General features: G+C 41.2%; 1 long non-coding RNA gene across 1 annotated transcript in view; it reads left to right on the forward strand.

Annotated features, from left to right (window-relative positions):
* The first annotated feature begins 350 nt into the window (after positions 1–350).
* LOC140740999 (uncharacterized) overlaps positions 351–23,643 on the forward strand; it is a 54,607-nt gene continuing 31,314 nt past the window's right edge. Inside the window, exons 1-2 of the long non-coding RNA XR_012101979.1 lie at positions 351–463; positions 21,933–21,977. This is a non-coding gene — a long non-coding RNA (uncharacterized lncRNA). The remainder of the gene's footprint in view (positions 464–21,932; positions 21,978–23,643) is intronic.

Genomic DNA, 23,643 nt, shown 5'->3' on the forward strand with positions numbered 1-23,643 from the left:
CCAGTCCATCAATTCAAAGCAGTCCTGTAAACCTTCCTCCATCTCCATCGACCATGTCTTCGTGGTCCTCACCACTGGTTCTGCAGTCCTCAGTTTCTGCCTGTGTGCCAGGAGCAGCATTACAGACAGGTGATTGGTCTTGCGAAAGCACAGCATGGGATGGCACAAAGGTGTAAAACTAAACACCTAACAAGGCTGGGGTATAAATTTCCTTGATTATGCATGTCCACTTCGTATATTGTTAGGCTATTTCATGTTAAAAATACATGGGAGCAGAAACAATGTTTGATATCCACGCATGCATTATTTCCAGCAGGAATGTCTCAGGATTCCAGTGGTTTTTCTGATGGCTCTTTTCCTTCCTTGATCATGAGATGCTGAGGCTAATCAACACACTGCACCACCCTTTCATCAAGTGTGCTGAATGGATCAAGTGCAGGCAACGTGTGTGCATACAGATGAGGTAAATAACATTTATCGCATTTGGCTCATCTTTCAGGCTTTTATCAATGTCAAACATTTCAAATATGAACAGATGAATATGTGCAAATTCATACATATCAATCACTAAGTTTGATAAGAGTCAAAAGCCACAGTCAGTAGTACCTGAAGGATGTGATCAGATCCAGATTAATGATAAAGTACAGCAATCCTCTATTTTCCAAATAACTGAGCTGCTAAAATACTCTGGATTTTTCTTTGGAGTAACTGTCTCAATATTTAATTTGTAGCCCAATAAGCATATTCTTTGCACATTTTTGCCATATTATGTTTATAAGTTAGAGAGTCATGAGTTTCTGAACAGTTTGAAGGTATTAAGCTGAAAATCTGATGGTATTGTTAGGGCCTTTTTGGGTTGGGACATATAGCAGATATTGATTTCAGCGACCGATCTTCAGATCTGAATATGCATTGAAGGTGAAATTTAAAATGCAGCTCAGAACAGTAAAATGCAAACCAGACAGACCAGCAAACAGGCACTTAACTAATTGTCTATATAAGCACAAATCCGATCAACATCCCATTGCATGGATACGGCAGTAATTAACGCTTATTTTAGGTGTGATGGTGGGAAGATCCAAGCATTTGAAAACTGTTACATGTAGTTCAAAGGAAGCATTGTAAATATGGATTTGACTGAGTTGTCCTGAATTCTTCTTTGATCTTAGCATATAAAATATCATGTAGTGTTGGACCAAGCAGACCTTTCCTTCTGAAAGCGGTCTCAACCTGATGCCTTCTGTATCTCATTTTGTTGAATAAAGAAATTACATCATATCTACCAGTACTTCTCTCCAGTGACTTCTTTCACACAACAACGTTATAAAGCTCCACAGTTGGAGCTTTCATAGTTTGGATGAGATGATATACTATTTGCTGTCAAAGATGGAAGAAAGGTAACTGAGCACCACTTGAATAAAATGTACATGAATTGTCTAGGTTGCTGATTATCTTTTGGTCAAAACTATAATATCTAATTAAAAAGCTACTGATGTTTCACAATATCCCAAGTTCTTAGTAGAAATTTTATCAACTAAAATTCTTAGCTCTGAGCTATATAAGAAGATATTAGGCAGATGATCAGAAGTTATGGGTTTGAGAAATATCTTAAAGGAGACAATGAAGAGAAAAGGAAATATGGAGGAAGAGCTGTAATTAGTAGGAATGAAAGATCAAGGATTTGCTTTATCTGGATCTGTTTAATGACAAAAGACACAAAGGAAAAAGGGATGATATGTAGGAAGAGGAAGACATTAACAATCATTGTCATTACAACATAACAAGAGTTGATAATTTTTGTTATCCATCTGTTTGAAGGACATTGATGTGTGCAGATTAATGATTCATTTCACGTGCTACAATAGTAACTATATAGCAAGTATAAAGTCCTTTTGGATATTCTAAGGTTTTGAAACAAAACATGTAAATGAAATGATCTGACAATATTTTTTGGATCTAATTAACTCACTAAATATTGGTAAGGTAACTGTAAGTCTGAAGCTCCATTGACTATGGCTGGTGAAATACGGGTGACCCATCCCCATCTATGGACAGGCCACCTCCAATTGAAGGTTGACTTTAAACTAACATTGATTAATATTCCTTCCTCCATTTCAATTACAAAAGTGAGAATATGGCTGAGTTCCAAATTCCATTTCACAATGAAGTCAAGTAGGTGTTGAGAGGACCAATTACATCAATAGTTTACAGTTTTGCTCTAGATGTGGATATTTGCATGTTTTGGGATCTAAGTACAACCATTATATATCCTAAACAAGATTATATTTCAAGCTAAGAAAGTTTCATAATTACAAAGTCACCGGCCTGATGGTAGTAGAAATTACCTGTTTGCAGTACTTCACTTTATTTAATCATGTTTGCTGTATAGCCAATTTATTAATGGCAGATATGCAGTTGACTCTACACTTCCAGTTTTCACATGTGAAGATATATGAAAATCCATCTATGTATGGCATTACTTGCTTCATTTTTTATTGATAAACTAAGTAATGGAAATGTGAAAAACTTGACATTAGAGGTAAGAGTGCCTGAATCAAATACTTGAAAGATCTGCACCCTGCTGTTAGGATTCCCATTTAGCCACTGTGACGTAAGCATATCTTTTCTCCCATTATATATTGCACAATAAACAACATAATTCTAACCATAATTTAAGGTTTGTGAGAGGAGCTTACTGTATATAATGTTGTGGACTGGCAATAGAAGGAATTTAAACTATTAAAGAAGGAAGAGGGTAGGAGAATTGAGGCAAGAGTAACTACAAAAATGGCAAGAAAATGTCAAATCTTTATAAAAGAACAAAGATTGTGGTAGAAGTAAGCAGGGCATGTAAGGAAAGGATAGCTAACGTAAGAAAGATAATAAAGCATTCAGAAACAAGAGAAAGTAAAACTTAAAAGCACAGCATCTAAATGTGTAAAAAAAACACAGCAAAATAAGTGCCACTTTTCAGCATTTTGCAATTATTTGAATTTAATTTCCCCAATACAAGTTGTACTTGTATTTTAAGATTAGCAGGAAACTGACAATATTAGAGCTAACATCATGAGAAAGTTAATTAATAATCATGTAGCTAATGGGCCTTTAGGGAAGGGTGGTCATAATATTATAGAATTTTATATTAAGATTGAATATGATGTAGTTTAATCTAAAACCTGGATCTTAAATCTAAACCACAAAGGGGTGAAGCATAAATTGGAAATAGTAGATTACCAATCACCATCACTACCACCAACCGCACAGGCACACCTCAAGTCTGTGTGCTTAGCCCTCTGCTCTATTTACTTTATATTTATGATTGTTAGGCTAAGTACAGCTCCAATGCCATATTTAAGTTTGCTGATGACATCATGGTAGTTGATCGAATCAAAGTGATGACAAATCAACATATATTCAAATTCTGGTTAATTGGTTTAACAAAAACCTCTTACTCAATGCCAGCAAAACCAAAGTGTAGATTATTGACTGTAGCAAGAAGAAATTGGGGTTCTCATTAAAGGATCGGAGGTGGAGGGGGTCAGCAATTTAAATTCATTGGCGTTATCTTTTTTCAGAGGTTCTATCTTGGAACCAGCACGTGTGCCGTTTCTAAGAACACACGGGTGCGCCCCTACTTCCTTAGACAGTTATCCAGTTCATCAAACTGACTGCTCTTCCAACCACTGAGCACATCTACAAGGAGAGCTGCCACAAGAAAGCAGCACCCAACATAAAGACCCCATCATCAGGCTGTGCTCTCTTCTTACTTCCACCATCAGGGTGGAGGTACAGGAGTCCTAGGTCCCACACCACCAAGTTCAGGACCAGTTATTAACCTACAACCATCGGGCTCTTGAACCAGCATGGATAATTCCATTCACCTCAATACTAAACTGATTCCTGAACCTATGGATTCACTTCCAAGAACTCTACAACTCATGTTCACAGCATTGTTTGTTTACTTGTCAGTTCATTATTATTATTATCACTACTATTATTATTTGCATTTGCAGTTTGTCTTTTGCACATTGGTTGTTGTCAGTCTTGGTGCATAGTTTTTCATTGATTCTATTGTATCTCTTTGTTCTATTGTGAATGCCTGCAAGAGAATGAATCTCAATGTTGTATATTTTGACATATATGTACTTTGATAATAAATTTACTTTGAACCTTAAAATTTAGATTGGGAGATTACATTAGGGGATAGAAGAAACAAACAATAGCTAATATTTAAAGAAGCTTGTGATAAATATATTTCCCTTTAAGGTACAAAAAACCCATAAGGTGAAGTGATCTAATCTTGCTAACAAAGGAAATTAAACATCAAAAGAAAAGTCTTATAATTTTTTTCATAAGAGCAGGAACCCTGAGGATGGGCAACCATTTCAATATTCAGTAAAGGCGGACCAATAAACTGGTAAAAAAAAAAAGGAGACAGTAATACATGAGAGTAATCTAACAAAATTACTATTAAAGCTAGCACAAATCTGTGGAACAGGGAAAACATTTGCAAAAGTTCATGTGGGCCAGGACTGAATCAAGAGAAATAATATTATGGAGTAAGGGAACAGCAGAGAATATTGATCATCATTTGTGTCATACTTCAGGTCCAGAGAAAATGAAGACATGAGAAAATTAATATTTGTAAAGAAATATTGTTGTGGAAAATAATGAGACTGAAAGCTACTAAGTTCCCTAGACATCAAAAATGGTTCCCACTGTTTAAGAGATAAAGCTGAGACAAAATGGAAACTACAGCTTTGTTACTAATAGGGAAAATGCAAAACCCTATCATTCAGGACACTTAGAAAATAAATATAGGAATGGATATAACCAACATGCATTTGTGAAAGAGAAACAGTTTGGGAAAATTGCATGGGTTTTTAGAGGTCTTGGATTCCATCCAGTTTCATTTAGGTCCTTGGCCTGAGGTGTTCAGTAACTGCTCTCTCTCCATGGCTTGTTATTTGTGCAGTCTATTATTAAAGTTATCATTCATTGCCGAATTGTCTCTGCTGCTCTGATTTTAGGTCAAGCCTCCCCTAAATGTTTCTGACAGGATGGGTGAGCCAGCGACTGACCCAGCAGAGCTCGCCTAAAGGAAGTCATCCGCTGACATGAGTTTGCAATCCAGAGGCAGCAGAAAACCGTTGACCATCTGCTCTCCCCTCTCAACTAACTTTCCATCTCGTTGCAACGACTCCACACCGGGAGCCCTGGATTCCAGTGCCTGAACGCTTTGACAGATCTGTAACCTGAAACTACAACTTCCTGTCCCAGTGAGTCTTACAATTCAAGCTCCAGCCATCTCTGTACTCCATACACTGAGCCAAGACTGCCTTCGTCATCTCCCTCCTGAGTGGGTGAGCTCTGACCTGAGCTGTTGCTAACTGTGACAATAAAAACGCCATTTGCTAAAAATATTAGGAATTCAATGCTGAGATGTGCCAGGTTTTCGGCCATCTGCGAAGTGGAAGTGAGGCAGTAGATTGATATTTTGCCTGCTTGGTATTGGATTACACCGCAGAATTCTGGGCCCTCGTGGCAGAGTGCAGCTGGAATGCAGAAACTCTCCTGGCCCATTACAATCATGACCTCTTGGAGTGCTTGAAAGATGAGCAGTCTACCCCAGGAGATGCCCACCAACCTCAGAAATGTTATCACTCTGGCCCTCCGTATTGACAAGCGCCTTTTGGGACAACCCTCCAGATCAGCAGCCAGAATCCCATTTCCATTCCCAGAACTACTTCAGGCTGCTGGACCCTCATCAGCAATAGCTTCAGATCGCAAGCAGTTAGGGAGAGCTCCTTAAACACCCCCACCCAATAGCATGATCATTGGTGGAGAAACAACTTGAGTGCTTACTGTAGAGCATCTGATAACCCATGCTTCAAATACCCACTCTGTTCAGGAAATGGTACCACCAGATAGAGACCAGGGACCTTCTATTTGGTAAGATCCCCCAGACACTTATTCCAGTAGCATAGTCTGACTCACTCTCTCTGTCCTCATCCACACCCCGATGACTCTACCTGCTCAGGAGACACTGGTAGATTCTGGCGCACCAAGCAACTTTCTATTGACTTACCCAATACTCCTCTCATCTTGGGTTATCCCTGGCTCTCCACTCATGACCTTCACATTGCCTGGTCTCCAGTTCATTGCTGAGTTGGGGACCTAACTGCTGGACCATTTGTCTGCAACCTCAGCTGACTTCACCCCATAAATCCGTAGAAATAGGAGAAACCCTTGACCTCACCAAACCTCTGCACGAATACCACAAATTAGCCATTACCTTCAGTAAAAAGAAAGCCTGTACCCTGCCACCTCAAAGACCACACGACTTCATGATCCACATCCTCCAGGGCACCGCCCCTCCTCAAGGTTGTCTGTTCTTCTCTCCTCCTTTGAGACACAAACTTTGAATAATGACATTGCCGAAGCACTAAAACATTGGACCATCCCAGCCACAAGTTAGTGCAGGATTCTTTTTTGTCAAAAAGAAAGATGCTGGTCTCTATCCCTGCATCAACTGGAGTCAAGAAAATCACCATTAAGAACTGCTACCCTCTCCCTTGATGATAGCACATTCAGAACACTCCATGGGGCCAGATCGCCAAACTTGATCTATGGAGCACATACAACCTAATCTGCATCTGCCAGAGGAATGAGAGGAAAATGGTGTTCATAACACCCAATGGCCATTACGAATACTTGGTGATGCCTTTCAAATTTCCAACAGTCCAGCCGTTTTCCAAGACTTCATTAACAAGATCACCCAAGATATGCTACACAGGTATGATTTATCTACCTCAACGACATCTTCATCTTCTTCAAGGACCCTCAAGACCATGTCTGTCACATCCATTCAGTCCATCAGCGCCTCCTCAAAAACCAACTGTACTGCAAGTTAGAGGAACAACAGTTCCACATCCCAGTCATTTCTTTCCCGGGTACGTCTTTTCATCCCAAGGTATAACCTTGGACCCAGAGAAAGTGCATGTGGTTCCTCAAACATCTGAGCACTTCTCAAGCTTCTCCATCTTCTAACTCCATTTTTCCATGAACTACAGCCAAATTGCTGCTCCTCTCACTTCCCTGAGCAAATCACCTACCTCATGGAAAACCTGGTCCGCTATCACGGACTATACTTTCAAGGAACTCAAGAGCTGCTTCATCACCCTGCCATTTTCAGCCATCTGAACCCCTCCAGCCCTTTTGTTGTAGAGGCAGATGCATCTGATGTGGGTGCCAGGGCCATCCTCTCCCAGCGAGGACCAAATGGAAAGACACACCCTTGTGCCTTCTTGAACAAGTTCAACTCTACACAGCACTGCTATGGAGTAGGAGACAGGGAGCCATCAAATGGGCCTTAGAGGAATGGAGGCACTGGCTGATGGGAAGCACCAATCCCTCCTGCTCTGGACTGACCACCAGAACCTCACATCCATACAACAGATCCACCAACTCAACCCACGTCAGGCTCACTGAGCCCTCTTCTTCGAGCAATTCATCTCCACCATCTCCTACCAGCCCAGCTCCAGGCACACTAAGTGGGATGCCCTGTCATGACAGTTCAATCCAGCTGAAACAGAGATCGACCCTCATCCCATAATTTCATCCCTGCCCCAGTTCTGAGAACCAGATCCAACAGGCTCTACAGCACAAGCCTGCTCAGCCAACGTACCTGACAACTGCATATGTGTGTGGGCAGCTGTGCACTCCAGTGGGCCCAGTCCTCACCCCTCTCCGGCTGGTTCTGGTGACCCACCATGATTGCAGTTTTTCACTGCCTGCCCTTAATGCGCCCTGTCCAATTCCTCCGACTGGTGGCCTTCTAGGCTCCTGCAGTTCCTACCAGACCTCAACATCCATGGTCCCACATTGCCATGTATTTCATTGCAGGTTTGCCACCTTCCAGTGGGGCCATGGTGATCATGACAGTGATGGACTGGTTATCCCAGGCAGCCCACTTCGTTGCCCTCCACAGACTTCCATTAGCTGCTGAGGTGGTGGGCCTATTTCTCCGATATGTATCTCATCTCAATGGTTTCCTTCAGGACATTGTGTCAAACAGGGGCCTATGGTTCATCTCCTGCTTCTGGCGAGCCTTTTGGTCCTCCTCTGCACCTCACTGAGTTTGTACTCTAGCTATCATCTGCAGACATATGGTCATTCAGTAAGAGACAATCAGCAAGCAGAGAAGTTTCTATGATGTTTCACCACCTTTAACTCTTCCACATGGAAGAAGTATCTGCTTTGGGCTGAATTGTCCACGATCTACACACCTGCTCTGCAATGGATTTGACACCCTGTGCTTCATGGCCATCAACTCCTGTTGTTCCCCACAGAGGAGCGAACAGTAAAGATCTTGTCCAACAGGGCCTTGATTTCCCACTTCCAGAATGCTTGAAAGAGGGCATGGAGGGTCATCCAAAGTTGTCAACCAGACTACTCTGGTCTGGAGACAGTGTCTGGCTGTCCACCCGAGCTCTGCCCTTGCACACTGACTCATGCAAGCTCTCGCCTTGGTTCATTAATGCCTTTAAAATTATCTATCACATCAACCCAGTCACTTACCATCTCTGTGTCATGTCTCAACCCACCTGAGCATGTACCTCCAGAACCTAGCATGGTGGAAGGTTGTCCAGTGTACACGGTTTGCCGGTTGATGTATTTACATCATTGTGGATGGGGTGTGCAGTATCTGGTTGACTGGGAAGGATACGGCCCAGGGGTGAGGTGTTGGTGCACAAGCAGGCCCCTTCCAGCCTCCGCTCAACTAATAGGAGTCGCATACCACTCATTTCCAACTCATCACCTGCAGCCTATTTAAAACCAGCTCGCACCCACAGTCCTTGTTCACTCATATGAACCAGCCAGACTTAACCAGTTGTTCCTCGCTTTCAGTTACATTATTGCCCTGTTGTGTTCAGTATCTGTTCTTTCGTTTTTATGGTTTCTCATGAGGTGCTCTTTGTGCAGTCCATTAAAGTTCAAAGTTCAAAGTAAATTTATTATCAAACTATGTATATATCACCATATACAACCCTGTGATTCATTTTCTTGTGGGCATACTCAATAAATCCAATAACTATATTGAAATCAATGTAAGGCCACACCAGTAAGGCAGACAGGCTGTGCAAAAGACAACAAACTGAGCAGCTACAAACAAAGAGAAAAACATAAAGAAGGAAAGAAAGCAGCAATAAATATTGAGAGCATGAGATAAAGAGTCCTTGAAAGTGAGTCCACAGGTTGTGGGAACAATTCAGCGATGGGGTTAGTGAAGTTGAGTGAAGTTCACCCCTCTTGTTCAAGAGCCTGATTGAGGGGTAATAAGTGTTCCTGAACCTGGTGATGTGAGTCCTGGGACTCCTGTAATTTCTTCCTGATGGCAACAGGGTGAGAAGATGATGGAAAGTTATCATTCATTGCTGAATTATCTCCACTGCTCTGCTCTCCTCTACATTTCCTGATGGAATGATGTGCATTTGGAGTTTCAGGAAACCTTTTATAAGCTGCAAAACAAGAAAATATGAATTAGAGCAAATAGCATTGCGTGTAATATACTGTAATGGATTAAGGATTGGTAAATGAACAGGAAATGGAGAGTAAGAATGAGAGTAATTTCTGGATCAGGAGCCCATAACCAAGGGCACAAAGATGGGTTACTGTGCCCTAACTGTTTACAATCTATATCGAAGATCTGGATGACTAAACTAAATACATCTCAGTTGATACAAAGCTGGGTGGCAGTGGGAGTTGAGAGGAGGATGCAGGATTTCTTGAAGAGAAAATATACAGGGTAAATGACTACAATATTGACTACTTTATGGAAAAATAACTTCCTTAAGGTTTTATAGCCAGGGGTGGTAATGAGGACAAGCTCCCACTACCTATTAAATGCCCGCAATGGCGTGAGCCTCAAATAGCCTCTGACAACCAAGTCCAGCTCCTGGCCTTCATGTGGGGCTTAGCTACTAAACCCAGCAGAACTGTTTCTACTGACAGGAGGAAGGACACAAGCGGGTTACTGGTGACTTGAAACTAGTCACTTTGGGCAGATGGGGCTCATTGGCGTGGTTGGCAGCTCATCTAGGAGGAGAAAAGCTCTGATCTCAAACCTCTGCTGCCTTGCAGCTATACCCACTCAAGGGGAAGGCTTCGGGAGTAAACCCCGAGGGAAAAATCCAGAGCTGGAGTCCCTAAGGCAGTCCTGCATTGAGCTCAATGCTGACCGGCAACTTCTACGATGCTGCTGATGCCGAACTGCATCAGTCTCTGCTGTTCCTTTGGTTTCATCAGATGCTTGGAGAGGGGGAGCTTGCTACATGGGCAACAGTTTGCTCGCCATATTGTCTTCCCAGGCTTGTGGTAGCTAGACAGCTACTATGCAACATCCGTGGTTGGCCCTGACCGATGGAGGCCTCTCTCACTCACTATGGAAAAATGATGAATTATCCACAAGGGTAGAAAAAAAAGTTTTATTTCTAAATGGTGAGAGATTAAAAAGTGTCCATGGTCAGAAGGACTAGGGTATTTGTGTGCAGGAATCACTGAAAGTTAATACGCTGCCACATAGCCCTTATACTAATTCCATTCCTTTTTGCTTCTCCCAGTAAAGTGATAATTTTTAGTGATTCATCTACAATCACAGACAGGAGGCAGTCATTTATAACTGTAGTGTGCAGAAATTTCTACTTACAGAGGATAGGGAATCTCTGGAATCTTCTGTCCCAGAGGATTGTAGAGGCCATTATCACTAGAGGTAGGTTGGAGTATTGGCAGCTATATGGCACAGGCACAGACGAGGAGTAGAGGACAGTCTTAAGGGAGCAAGGTAACCTATTCCTATATAAACTATATAACCATATAACAATTACAGCATGGAAACAGGCCATCTCAGCCCTTCTAGTCTGTGCCGAACACTTACTGTCACCTGGTCTCACTGATCCGCATTCAGCCCATAACCCTCCATTCCTTTCCTGTCCATATACCTATCCAATTTTACTTTAAATGACAATACCGAACCTGCCTCTACCACTTCTACTGGAAGCTCATTCCACACAGCTACCACTCTCTGAGTAAAGAAATTCCCCCTCGTGTTACCCTTAAACTTTTGCCTCTAACTCTCAACTCATGTCCTCTTGTTTGAATCTCCCCTACTCTCAATGGAAAAAGCCTATCCACTTCAACTCTATCTACCCCCTTATAATTTTAAATACCTCTATTAAGTCCCCCCTCAACCTTCTACGCTCCAATGAATAGAGACCTAACTTGTTCAACCTTTCCCTGTAACTTAGGTGCTGAAACCCAGGTAACATTCTAGTAAATCTTCTCTGTACTCTCTCTATTCTGTTGACATCTTTCCTATAATTCGGTGACCAGAACTGTACACAATACTCCAAATTCAGCCTTACCAATGCCTTGTACAATTTTACCATTACGTCCCAACTCCTATATTCAATGCTCTGATTTATAAAGGCCAACATACCAAAAGCTTTCTTCACCACCCTATCCACTTGAGATTCCACCTTCAGGGAACTATGCACCATTATTCCTAGATCACTCTGTTCTACTGCATTCTTCAATGCCCTACCATTTACCATGTATGTCCTATTTGGATTATTCCTACCAAAATGTAGTACCTCACACTTATCTGCATTAAACTCCATCTGCCATCATTCAGCCCATTCTTCTAACTTGCCTAAATCTCTCTGCAAGCTTTGAAAACCTACTTCATTATCCACAACACCACCTACCTTAGTATCATCTGCTCTTTACTAATCCAATTTACCACCCCATCATCCAGGTCATTAATGTATATGACAAACAACACTGGACCCAGTACAGATCCCTGAGGCACACCACTAGTCACCGGCCTCCAACCTGACAAATAGTTATCCACCACTACTCTCTGGCATCTCCCATCCAGCCACTGTTGAATCCATTTTACTACTTCAATATTAATACCTAACGGTTGAACCTTCCTAACTAACCTTCCGTGTGGAACCTTGTCAAAGGCCTTACTGAAGTCCATATAGACAACATCCACTGCTTTACCCTCATCAACTTTCCTAGTAACCTCTTCAAAAAATTCAATAAGATTTGTCAAACATGACTTTCCACGCACAAATCCATTTTGACTGTTCCTAATCAGACCCTGTCTATCCAGGTAATTATATATACTATCTCTAAGAATACTTTCCATTAATTTACCCACCACTGACGTCAATCTATTCCTGCTCATATATGCTCTTGTTAAAGGAGGAAATCTAAATGGACTGTGAAAGTGAGAGCAGGTTGGAAACTGGCAGCAAAGAATAAAATTTTCCAGTTATGTTCAGGAACAAGAAGCAACAGCAGTATCACAACACAGAACAGCAAGCAAGGAAAGGATGTTGAGTTGGGGATTGAGGATGGCAGCGTAAAGCTGCAACATAGATTCATACCTGTATCCCTCAAAGATGCAGGAATAGATTGGACTGATCTGTACCACATTTTATTCAGAGAAAATGAATAGAATGAAAAGTTGTTCAGAGTGGAATGCTTAGCTGTGAATGAGGTTGGCAATGGATTGAAGGTCACAAAAGAAGAAGATCATTCTGATGTGAGTTGGAGATGTGCTGTGATTGCACATTTATGGTGAAAGTGAGCTGCTGAGAATTAGTCAGTATGGGAGAGCAATGGAAGTGTGCAAAATGTAGGTAAGCAGAGACTGGATAAGAAGGAAAAGAAGATTTATGGCAAGAGTTCTATGGGATTAGAATAGACTGAAATGATGGATCTACTGGAAAAATTCTGCTTATGGTTCTTATGCGGAAGTAGGCTGTATATGGTCAGGGTCCATGAGGCTTTAAACTGCGGAGAGAAGACATTCAGAGGATATTTTGTTGTATGTTACTGACAGTAGAAAAAAAGCACAACTTGAATAAAACAACCATTGATTGATTGAAATAATCCAGTGTAGTATTGTTTATTTATACAATGTAGTATTAGTTGGCCCTTAAGCAACGGTGGTGCTAACAACAAAGAAAGCTGTGAATAATTAAGGCATAGTGAACTGAGCATATATAGCATGACAGTGTTTAAACTGTGCACTTGTCTGCAAAGTTTTGATTCTAACACCTGATTAATTTCTGAGCACGTATAGTTTTGATGAAGGATTTTGGGTTTTGCTATTCTAGTAGAGATAACAAAATAGTGAGCAATAGCAATAGACACAAACTAAATACATATAAGCTCATGGTCAAAACTGAGAAGTTTTGCAGAATGAATGGTACTTTCACATTTTAATATTTCAAACTCTGCTATTCAGATCGATTCAAAGGACTGAGCAATGAAGTTTGGACTAAGTTGCAAGATATGTTTATGGATTAATAAGTTAAAGAACATTATCAGGTTAAGAAACAAATTATGGGGCTCTTTCAGAATGATCATTTTTTTCATGAAAAGTGTTGTGAAGACATTTTTGATTATCTGAATTGCAACCTAAACAGTAATCCAAAAACGATTAGCATTTAGATTGTCTGCTTCCTGAGATATTGATGCACAGTCCAGGGGTACTCAGGTATCTATGCTGAGCTTTATTTCATTGTTTCAGAAATTGTATCTTTATTACCAATGAGTTTGTGACATACTGTGATACTTCAAAAGCACGGCAAGCCTTTTTCACTAAACCCCTTGGAACATAAAGTATTTCAAAAAGATGAACTTTTCTGATCTGTGAGATCTGTAACTAGTCATGCAGTTGGTCTTGTGAGGAAAGCCCTCAAAGGAAAATCCAAAATTAAAGAGGCAAAAGTAATTAAGATTAAAAGTGGCAAGTGCATCAGTAAAATTTCATAAACAATTCCAACCAAGCACGCAGTCTCCATGAGTCATAATCTTTTACTCTTGTGTAAGAAACATGTAAGTACTAATGAGCTGTTGCCAACATAACCTTACTTCTGGAAAAAAAAGATAAAACATTGGTTCAAAGAAGTAACTGGTTTGGACATCACATTTGATCACATTAGTACATGTTATATGTTATAGAAAAGAGATAGCTATCAAGCAGGAACTGGAAGCAAGAGTTATGAAATCACCTTTCTGACAAGACCTTACAGATGATCAGCTACCCATCTGAAACTAGTAGGAGTTGTGTTAAGGTGTGTAAATTCAGGTCACATGATGTAAAAGGATCCTATTACCACTGATATGTTAAAAACAGAATCAATACTTGGAGGTAAATAATGATTGATACTCATCAAATTTATATTCCAGTTAATGGAAAGGTTTCAAGGAGAGGTGAGCCCTCCCAGAAAGGCTAACCCAGAAAGTTAAGGACAGTTGTAAGCTGAAAGGGAAATCATATAAAGAGGCAAAACTTAACAGCTGACCAGATAAATAAATCCATAATCTAGCAAAGGAGGACTACAATAGATCACACAAAAAGCAAACATGAAATTTCAGGGCAACCTGACAGAAAATTTAAAAACTATAGACAATATATGTATGTATATATATAAATACACACACACACACATATGTGAACGAAGAAAGAGATAGAATTGGAAATTGAATTGGTTTATTATTGTCACATGTTCCAAGATACAGTGGAAAAATATCTTGCATACTGTTCATACAGATCAGATCATTACATAGCATAATGAGGTAGAACAAAATAAAACAATAACAGAATGCAGAATAAAATGTAACAGCTGCGGAGAAAGTGCAGTGCAGGTAAACAACATCATAGCAAGGTAGATTGTGAGGACAAGAGTGTAAATGTTCATACCAGTGAACTATTTAATTGTCTCACAACTGTGGGGTAGAAGCTGTCCTTGAGCTTGTTGGTACGTGATTTCAGGCTTTTTTACTTCCTGCCCGATGGAAGAGGGGAGAAGAGGGAATGTCTGGATTGGGTGGGGTCTTTGACTATGCTGGCTGCTTTACTGAGGCAGTGGGCAGTATAAACAGAGTCCATAGAGTCCATGATGTGCTACACAGTGTCTACAACATTCTGCAGTTTCTTGCAGAGGGGTTACCATACCAAGAAAAATACAGCTGAATACAGGCTGGCTGGTGGCGCAATGGGATCAGCACCAAACTTCGGAGCGAAGGTTCCTGGGTTCGAATCCAACTCAGGCCACCCCCGCTTTCCATCCGTGCCGGGCTGAGCTAGCCACTTGGCCTTGGGCTTGTAAAAAATACAAGGGTCGAGTCAGGAACATTCATATCGTGACCCAGTTACTCCGAAAGGACCAAGAATTGCTGACTGCCTGGCAAAAAAAAGCTGAATACTGGCTCCTCTAGAGAATGAGGGAAATATGGTAATGGCAGAGGAACTAAATGGATATTTAGCATCAAGTAAATCTTGAGACCTGTTGCCTAGGCTGCAAAATTGGTTTCAGTCTTCTTGTGGGTGGCCTTTATTCAGCCTTGTGGGTAGATCTCCCCTGCCCTAGTCCATTTCTCCTGGAGTGTTGGACTAGATCTTCAGCCACAGGAAGCCTAACCTGCTCAGGGAATAGGGATGGGGAATTCCCAAATTAGTATTCAAAAGGGGATATCCCGTGCGCTGAATGCTGTAAAGTGTGGTGGGCGTCCTCTGCCCACATTAAGTGATTGCACCACTCATCCGGTCTTTCAGAGGCCAGGCACCTTAGGGTTTGTTCCACCCACTCCGTCTGGCCATTGGACTCTGGGTGAAACCCAGAAGAAGGACTTGCTGCTGCCCCAAAAACCCTCCAAAAACGTGATCCGAATTGTGGTCCACGATCCGACACCATGTCCATCGGAATACCCTGGAATCCAGTTCAGGATCATTACAGCTGTCTCCACTACAGAAGATAGTCTGTCCAAGGTAATGATTTTGGAGGCCTTTGAAAATTGGTCTACGGTTACCTTGATAATGGTCTTTCCCTTGAAAGAAGGAAGACCTGTGACGAAGTCCATGGAGTTGTGTGCCCATGGGCTGTGCAGAGGGCCCTTGAGATTGGGTGTAGGGCTTCTTGTTGTGGGCACACACATCACATGCCTACATGTCTTGATGACCTTCCTTGCCATTCTAGGCCACCAATAACTTCTCTGAATGAACTCAAGGGTCCTGGCAATTCCTCAGTGAGTGGTCATTCTTGACGCGTGTCCCCATTAAAGAACCTGAGACTGGATGGAACTCAGAATGAACAGCCAACCCAGAGGGCCGTTCTGAGGAATCTCCCCTTGCGCCTGGGACTTGCAAGCAGGTGTGTCAATTCCCCTATGAAATGGCGCTATCACCTTGGCTTGGGGCAAAATGGTGGTAGGCTGCTCCTCTCATTCCGATTCATTGAACTGATGGTACAAGGCATATGGCCTCTGTTTCTTTGACCCTGGTCAATAGGTCAGGATGAAATTAAAGTGGTTAAAGAAAAGAGACCACCTGGCCTACCTGGAATTGAGTCTCTTGTCTTCCTGAATATAAGTCAGGTCCTTGTGGTCTGTCCATACGATAAAAGTGTTCTTGGACCCCTCAAGCCAGTAATGCCGTTCCTCCAGAGCCAACTTGACTGAGAGCAATGTCCCAATGTTGAAATTCACCGCTGCCGGGGGTAGTCGACTGGAAAAGAATGCACATGGGTGCAGTTTATTGTCTGAAGGTGTCTGTTGAGACAACACTCTGACGTCTGGGGTTAGAAGGTGTACTGGCTCCATAGAACGACCGACTGGCTCTCCCAAGCGACTCTGGCTTCCTCCTTGCGAAAGTTGACAAACGGCTACCTGAAGGTTGTGTATCTCCAGGCTCTGTCTGGAAATCTTCTCACCGTGGCTAGCCACAGTAGACGAAAGACTCTGATACCCAAAACATGATTGCCAATTACCGGATGGTCCTGAATTTTTAAAGGGGATGCGCCAGCTGTCCATATTCCGGAGAGTTAGAATGTCCACGTCCGCCGTTGGCTGAGTATCGTAACACTGGGGTGGTACACCACAACAATAATAGAGGAGGTTCCTCACCCAACCCGGCCCCTCCTTGTTCTGCAGCAGAAGAATATTATACTGTGGTGCTGCCCAAGCAAACCCTTGCAGCATAGGTTCACAAGGTTAATTCCCGGGATGGCGGGACTGTCATATGTTGAAAGATTGGAGCAACTGGGCTTGTATACACTGGAATTTAGAAGGATGAGAGGGGATCTGATTGAAACATATAAGATTATTAAGGGATTGGACATGCTGGAGGCAGGAAACATGTTCCCGTTGTTGGGGGAGTCCAGAACCGGAGGCCACAGTTTAAGAATAAGGGGTAGGCCATTTAGAACGGAGTTCAGGAAAAACTTTTTCACCCAGAGAGTTCTGGATCTATGGAATGCTCTGCCTCAGAAGGCAGTGGAGGCCAATTCTCTGGATGCTTTCAAGAAAGAGTTAGATAGAGCTCTTAAAGATAGCGGAGTCAAGGGATATGGGGAGAAGGCAGGAACGGGGTACTGATTGTGGATGATCAGCCATGATCACATTAAATGGCGGTGCTGGCTCGAAAGGCCAAATGGCCTACTTCCGCACCTATTGTCTGTCCCTCAGCATGTACACCTGCAGCCTGGAATGTGCAAGTCCGTAACACTCCTCCAAGGACATCTCGATATGCTATTTCCATACTGAAGCCACTCTTATTAGTCACAGAAATCAGTCTCTAGACCATACCTACATTAAGCATGTGACCGTTTTTCTTTGAGCAATCACAGTATATTCATATGGAAGTCAGCAGTCACCAGAATAGGCTGTGTGCTTTGCTATAATAGAGGGTTTCCCTTAGCTGCAGATCATTATTGACTCTGTACATGGACCTGTGAGGGTGCCTACCAATGAGTTCGAAGCCTTCAGAAGCAGGAAAGACTTTAACTGTCAGGTCAATGACACTGTCTGCCTGTGCGATAGGGAATCTTGTACAAAACATCAGATCCAGAGAGCAGAGGTATAACCAAATCTATAGGACTATTTAGGGCAACTTTGTACATATAATTGAAGAGTTGTAAGCTCTCAACAGACCAGAATGCAAAACAGAATTTATTTTTGTTTCCCTCAGCAGGAGGAAAATAGGTGCTAGTTAAATGGAAGCAGATCAGGGGTTCCCAACCTTTTTATGCCATGTACCAATACCATTAAGCAAGGGGTCGCAATATATATATATACAATGACAGAATATATATGCATATATATTCTGTCATTTAATACTGTGAGCAGCCATGAGCTCCCCCGCCCCCCCCCACCCCACCAACCCCTTTCCTTGACAATTACTCTCAACCGCTACGATTTCTCTCCTGGAGCACCAGAATAGGTGACCAACCCACGTGGCTTCCTGACAGTTGTGGTCTGCTTTGTGTGTCAGGCAGAAGCATTTCAATAATTGACAGGAAATCGGCAAATACACGCTAAAGTGATCCATCTGCTGAAGTCAGCTAGGACTCTCATTCTGGACAGAATTCATTAATTAGTGCTCTCCTCTGTTTTCTTTTCAGAATCAGAATCAGAATCAGGTTTATTATCACTGGCATGTGACGTGAAATTTGTTAACTTAGCAGCAGCAGTTCAATGCAATACATAATATAGAAGAAAAAAATAATAAATAAATGAGTAAATCTTATTCAGTATACTTTATACAGTATATATATACTGAATAGATTAAAAACCGTGCAAAAAACAGAAATACTACATATTTTTTAAAAGTGAGGTAGTGTCCAAGGGTTCAATGTCCATTTAGGAAGCTGTTCCTGAATCGCTGAGTGTGTGCCTTCAGGCTTCTGTACCTCCTAACTGATGGTAACAATGAGAAAAGGGCATGCCCTGGGTGCTGGGGGTCCTTAATAATGGACGCTGCCTTTCTGAGACACCGCTCCTTGAAGATGTCCTGGGTACTTTGTAGGCTTGTACCTAAGATGGAGCCGACTAAATTTACAACCCTCTGCAGCTTCTTTCAGTCCTGTGCAGTAGCCCCCCCCACCCCCATACCAGACACTGATGCAGCCTGTCAGAATGCTCTCCACGGTACATCTATAGAAGTTTTTGAGTGTATTTGTTGACATACCAAATCTCTTCAAACTCCTAATAATGTATAGCCGCTGTCTTGCCTTCTTTACGACTACCCCAATATGTTGGGACCATGTTAGATCCTCAGAGATCTTGACACCCAGGAACTCGAAACTGCTCACTCTCTCCACTTCTGATCCCTCTATGAGGATTGGCATGTGTTCCTTCGTCTTACCCTTCCTGAAGTCCACAATCAGCTCTTTTGTCTTACCGACTTTGAGTGCCAGATTGTTGCTGCGGCACCATTTCACTAGTTGGCATATCTCACTCCTGTACACCCTCTTATTTATTTATTTGTTTGTTTGTTTGTTTGTTTATTTATTACATTTTTAGAGAATTACATAGAAAATGAAATATTAGAATAATGAAAAAAAATTGATATTGACCCTCCCCCTCCCCTTAACCCTCCCCCCTTAAACCCTTATCTAAAGAGAGAAAGAAAAGAAAGAAAAGAGAGAAAGATTGCCTGAATATTGGAGGATCCCCACATGCTCCACGGAGTTCAAAATAATTTTAATTTTTATTTTTATTTTTCCCAGTTACTTTGTAATTTTATCTTCAAAGGACCTATATATTTAGTCCTATCTTTTGTAGATATGGGTGCCAAATTTTCAAAAATATATCATATTCATTTCTTAGATTATAAGTAATTTTTTCAAGTGGAATACAGCTATATATTTCATTATTCCAGCGATCCATAGTTAAATATAAGTCAGATTTCCAAGTAACTGCGATAACTTTTTTGGCTACTGCCAATACAATTTTTATAAATTTTTTCTGATGCTTATTCAATTTAAGTTTCGGTATTGTCCCTTCAATGTCTCCTAATAAAAATAATATTGGGCTATGTGGGAGTTGTACTCCAGTAATTTGTTCCAATAAAAGTCTTAGATTTATCCAAAATGGTTGAATTTTAAAACAAGACCAAGTAGAATGTAAAAAAGTACCAATTTCTTGATTACATCAAAAGCATTGGTCAGACATATTTGAATTTAATCTATTTATTTTCTGTGGTGTTATATATAATTGATGCAAAAATTTATATTGTACTAATCTAAGTCAGACATTTATTGTATTTATCATACTATCAAAACATAATCTTGACCAGTTTTTTCCATCAATTTTAATATTCAAATCAGATTCCCATTTTTGTCTTGATTTATGATTTACACCCTCTTGTCACCACCTGAGATTCTACCAACAATGGTTGTATCGTCAGCAAATTTATAGGTGGTATTTGAGCTATGCCTAGCCACACAGTCATGAGTATTTAGAGAGTAGAGCAGTGGGCTAAGCACACACTCCTGAGGTACACCAGTGTTGATCATCAGTGAGGAGGAGATGTTATCACCAATCTGCACAGATTGCAGTCTTCCAGTTAGGATGACGAGGATCCAATTGCAGAGGGAGGTGCAGAGGCCCAGGTTCTGCAACTTCTCAGTCAGGATTGTGGGAATGATAGTATTAAATGCTGAGCTATAGTCGATGAACAGCATCCTGACATAAGTGTTTGTGTTGTCCAGGTGGTCTAAAGCTGTGTGAAGAGCCATTGAAATTGCATCTGCCATTGATCTATTGTGGCGATAGGCAATTTGCAACAGGTTCAGGTCCTTGCTGAGGCCGGAGTTCAGTCTAGTCATGACCAACCTCTCAAAGCATTTCATCACTGTCGATGTGAGTGCTACCGGACAATAGTCATTAAGGCAGCCCACATTATTCTTCTAAGGCACATGGTATAATTGTTGCCTTTTTGAAGCAAGTGGGATCTTCCACCCGTAGCAGTGAGGGGTTGAAAATGTCCTTGAATACTCCCACCAGTTGGTTGGCACAGGTTTTCAGATCCTTACCAGGCATTGTGAGTGTTTACTCTCTTTAAAGACAGCCTAACATAGGCTTCTGAGACGGAGATCACAGGGTCATTAGGTGCGGCAGGGATCTTCACAGCTGTAGTTATGTTCTCCCTTTCAAAGTGGGCATAGAAGGTGTTAATACTACAGTAAATTTCCTAGAGCTGATCAGTAAGGGATTTTTATGAAAAGTGGCAATCTAAACCAACCACTCCATATTTCTTGCATCTTTATGGCACCTTTTTCTTCATTCCCAAATCATGATGATGTACTTTTGACGTGAAATAGAGTTTCATTTAACATTGCACCTGAGAGGCAAGCAGAGAGACCAGCACTCCCTGAGAAAGAGTTAGACTTGAAATTACAACTTCCAGAGTCCAGATTCTTGAGGGAAGAGCACCACTGCTTTAATCAAATAGGTGGAAATGGATCCTGAATTCTAAACTGGAATAATACAAGTCAACATGGAGGGGAAGAATAAAATTTCAAAGGAGCCATATTCATCCATAATCAGAAGAAAATTCTACTGAGGCCTTAACTGAATAGGTTAACATCGGTGAGAAGAAGCCTTTTTTACACCCCTACATGTCCTATGAAGATATTCATTTTAGTAGACTATCAATATTGTTCATACATGCATCACTGTTATTGTTTCATATTGTGAGTGCTTATCTCAAATACTGGTCAGTGAACAGTGGTCATAATTGTAAAAAGCCAGGCTCTCAACTAGGAAAGCCAATTTGATACACTTGAATATCCTAAGCGTTAATCCTCTCTCACTATAATGTGTTCAAAGTATCTACAGGATAACTACAGAGAAAACAAATGCTAGACATCTCCCCTCTTGTTAAGAGCATCTTCTGGTTCTGATTTATTTCTCCACAATGTTTTATAACAATGATTAAATTTTCCATTTTCTGTTAGAACACTTGAAATAAGATGTGAATGCTGGCCTTTGAGCATCTGTCTTCCATGCTATTGGTCTGCTTTCTGCTTGGCATAAATTGATTTACCCATGATCTCTGTTCTCCTCTTCAGTAAGAAGAGTTGTGTGGAAGTAGGAAGGCACTGTGTAAAGAACAGGTAAGCACACATAAGCTGTGTAAGATTTACAGCCTGGATTTATTTGTGCATGGTTGCAAAACTGCTGTGAAAAGTTCCAAATAAGCATTCACAATTATTATACACATGAAATAGATAACAATCATTGCTGACTTGTTCCCATCAGATTGAATATATTTTATTTGATTATATCTGCTTGCTATTGATGAGAATTGCTAAAAGAAATAATGTTCTATGCCATGGTTAAAATTCTTGTGGGTTTTACAACAGCTCATAGATGGGTTGTATTTCAAAAACAGATCTTTTTAAGAAATCAGTTTTCTTACTTGATTAGATGACCTGTAACATTTTACTAAACCTCCCCAGCAGCCATCATGGAAAAATTGTTTTTAAAAAAAATAGCCTTTTGTTCTGTGAAATTGATCACTCCTGCATGACGACTTCTGCGTCCAGTTTCCGTCTTACCTCTATAATTTACCCACGATACACCTCAACAGTCAAGGCTGTCATTTGTTTCATAGAAGAAAATGAAATCCAGTTTTAGCTCACAGTGGGATCGACAACTGAATCCTACGGGAGTAAATTGGTATCAGAAGTCTTGAGATTTAAAATCTCCATATGCCATTATTTTCTTTCTGCATTATCTCCCAGTGTCCTGGAGCCATCAGTTACCTGACCACCATTTAATTCACTCTGTTATGATGAAAGCCTGCTCAAAGAGAAACCCTCTTCATTTTATTCCTTACAGTAAATCTGTGCAGTCCATTTTTTTCAAGTGCCTTGTACTTGGGTTTCATGGTTAAGGCAGATTGCATCAGAGTATAGCAGGCAGATGATCTTTCTGGATTTTCAAAAGCAAATTAAAAGCCTATGTCTACCTTACATGAAAACACATCATTTCTCTTTTCTTATCTAACTCACAATGGCTCTGTTGCATCACATTTCAAATGATGTTCTTTAATGTTCTTGAATTAATTTATATAGTTCTTTATAATAGCTTGTTTGAACATAGAACATAGAATAGTACAGCACAGTACAGGCCCTTCAGCCCACAATGTTGTGCCAACCCTTAAATCCTGCCTCCCATATATCCCCCACCTTAAATTCCTCCATATACCTGTCTAGTAGTCTCTTAAATTTCACTCGTGTATCTGCCTCCACCACTGACTCAGGCAGTGCATTCTAGGCAGGCAGTTTTCTTGCTTAGTCTGGTGGCCACGATGCCCAGGCAGGTGTAATAATACCTTTTATTCCAGTTCTTTGTCATATGTTCCCTTGTCAAATTTCTAGTTCTATGCACTAATCTCCAACTTTAAGAGGAGTGACCAGATCTTGAATCTCTGCTTTATCTGGGAGCAGGTTACTAGAGGTGCGGGATAGCAATCCTGGAAAATCCAGACCTTCAGCGTTTCTCCCATAAGAGTGAGCGATCAGCTTTTCTTTACACCTTCACTGACGGTCTGGCTGAAACTGAAACTGGTCACAAACATACATCTAAGGGTTCATCAGGTCAAATGTGGATTTAGTGGCTTAGCATACCATCACATCAATATACCACGCAAGCAAGGGTGGCACGTAACTATAAATATGGTTGTGAGGTTATACCCATGAGGTCACCAAGCAATTGTGCAAAGTCCACATACACACAGCACCCGAGGTCAGGATCAGTGCCGGTTTGTCGGAGCTC

The sequence above is a fragment of the Hemitrygon akajei genome, chromosome 17, assembly GCF_048418815.1.
Source record: "Hemitrygon akajei chromosome 17, sHemAka1.3, whole genome shotgun sequence".
NCBI lineage: Eukaryota > Metazoa > Chordata > Chondrichthyes > Myliobatiformes > Dasyatidae > Hemitrygon > Hemitrygon akajei.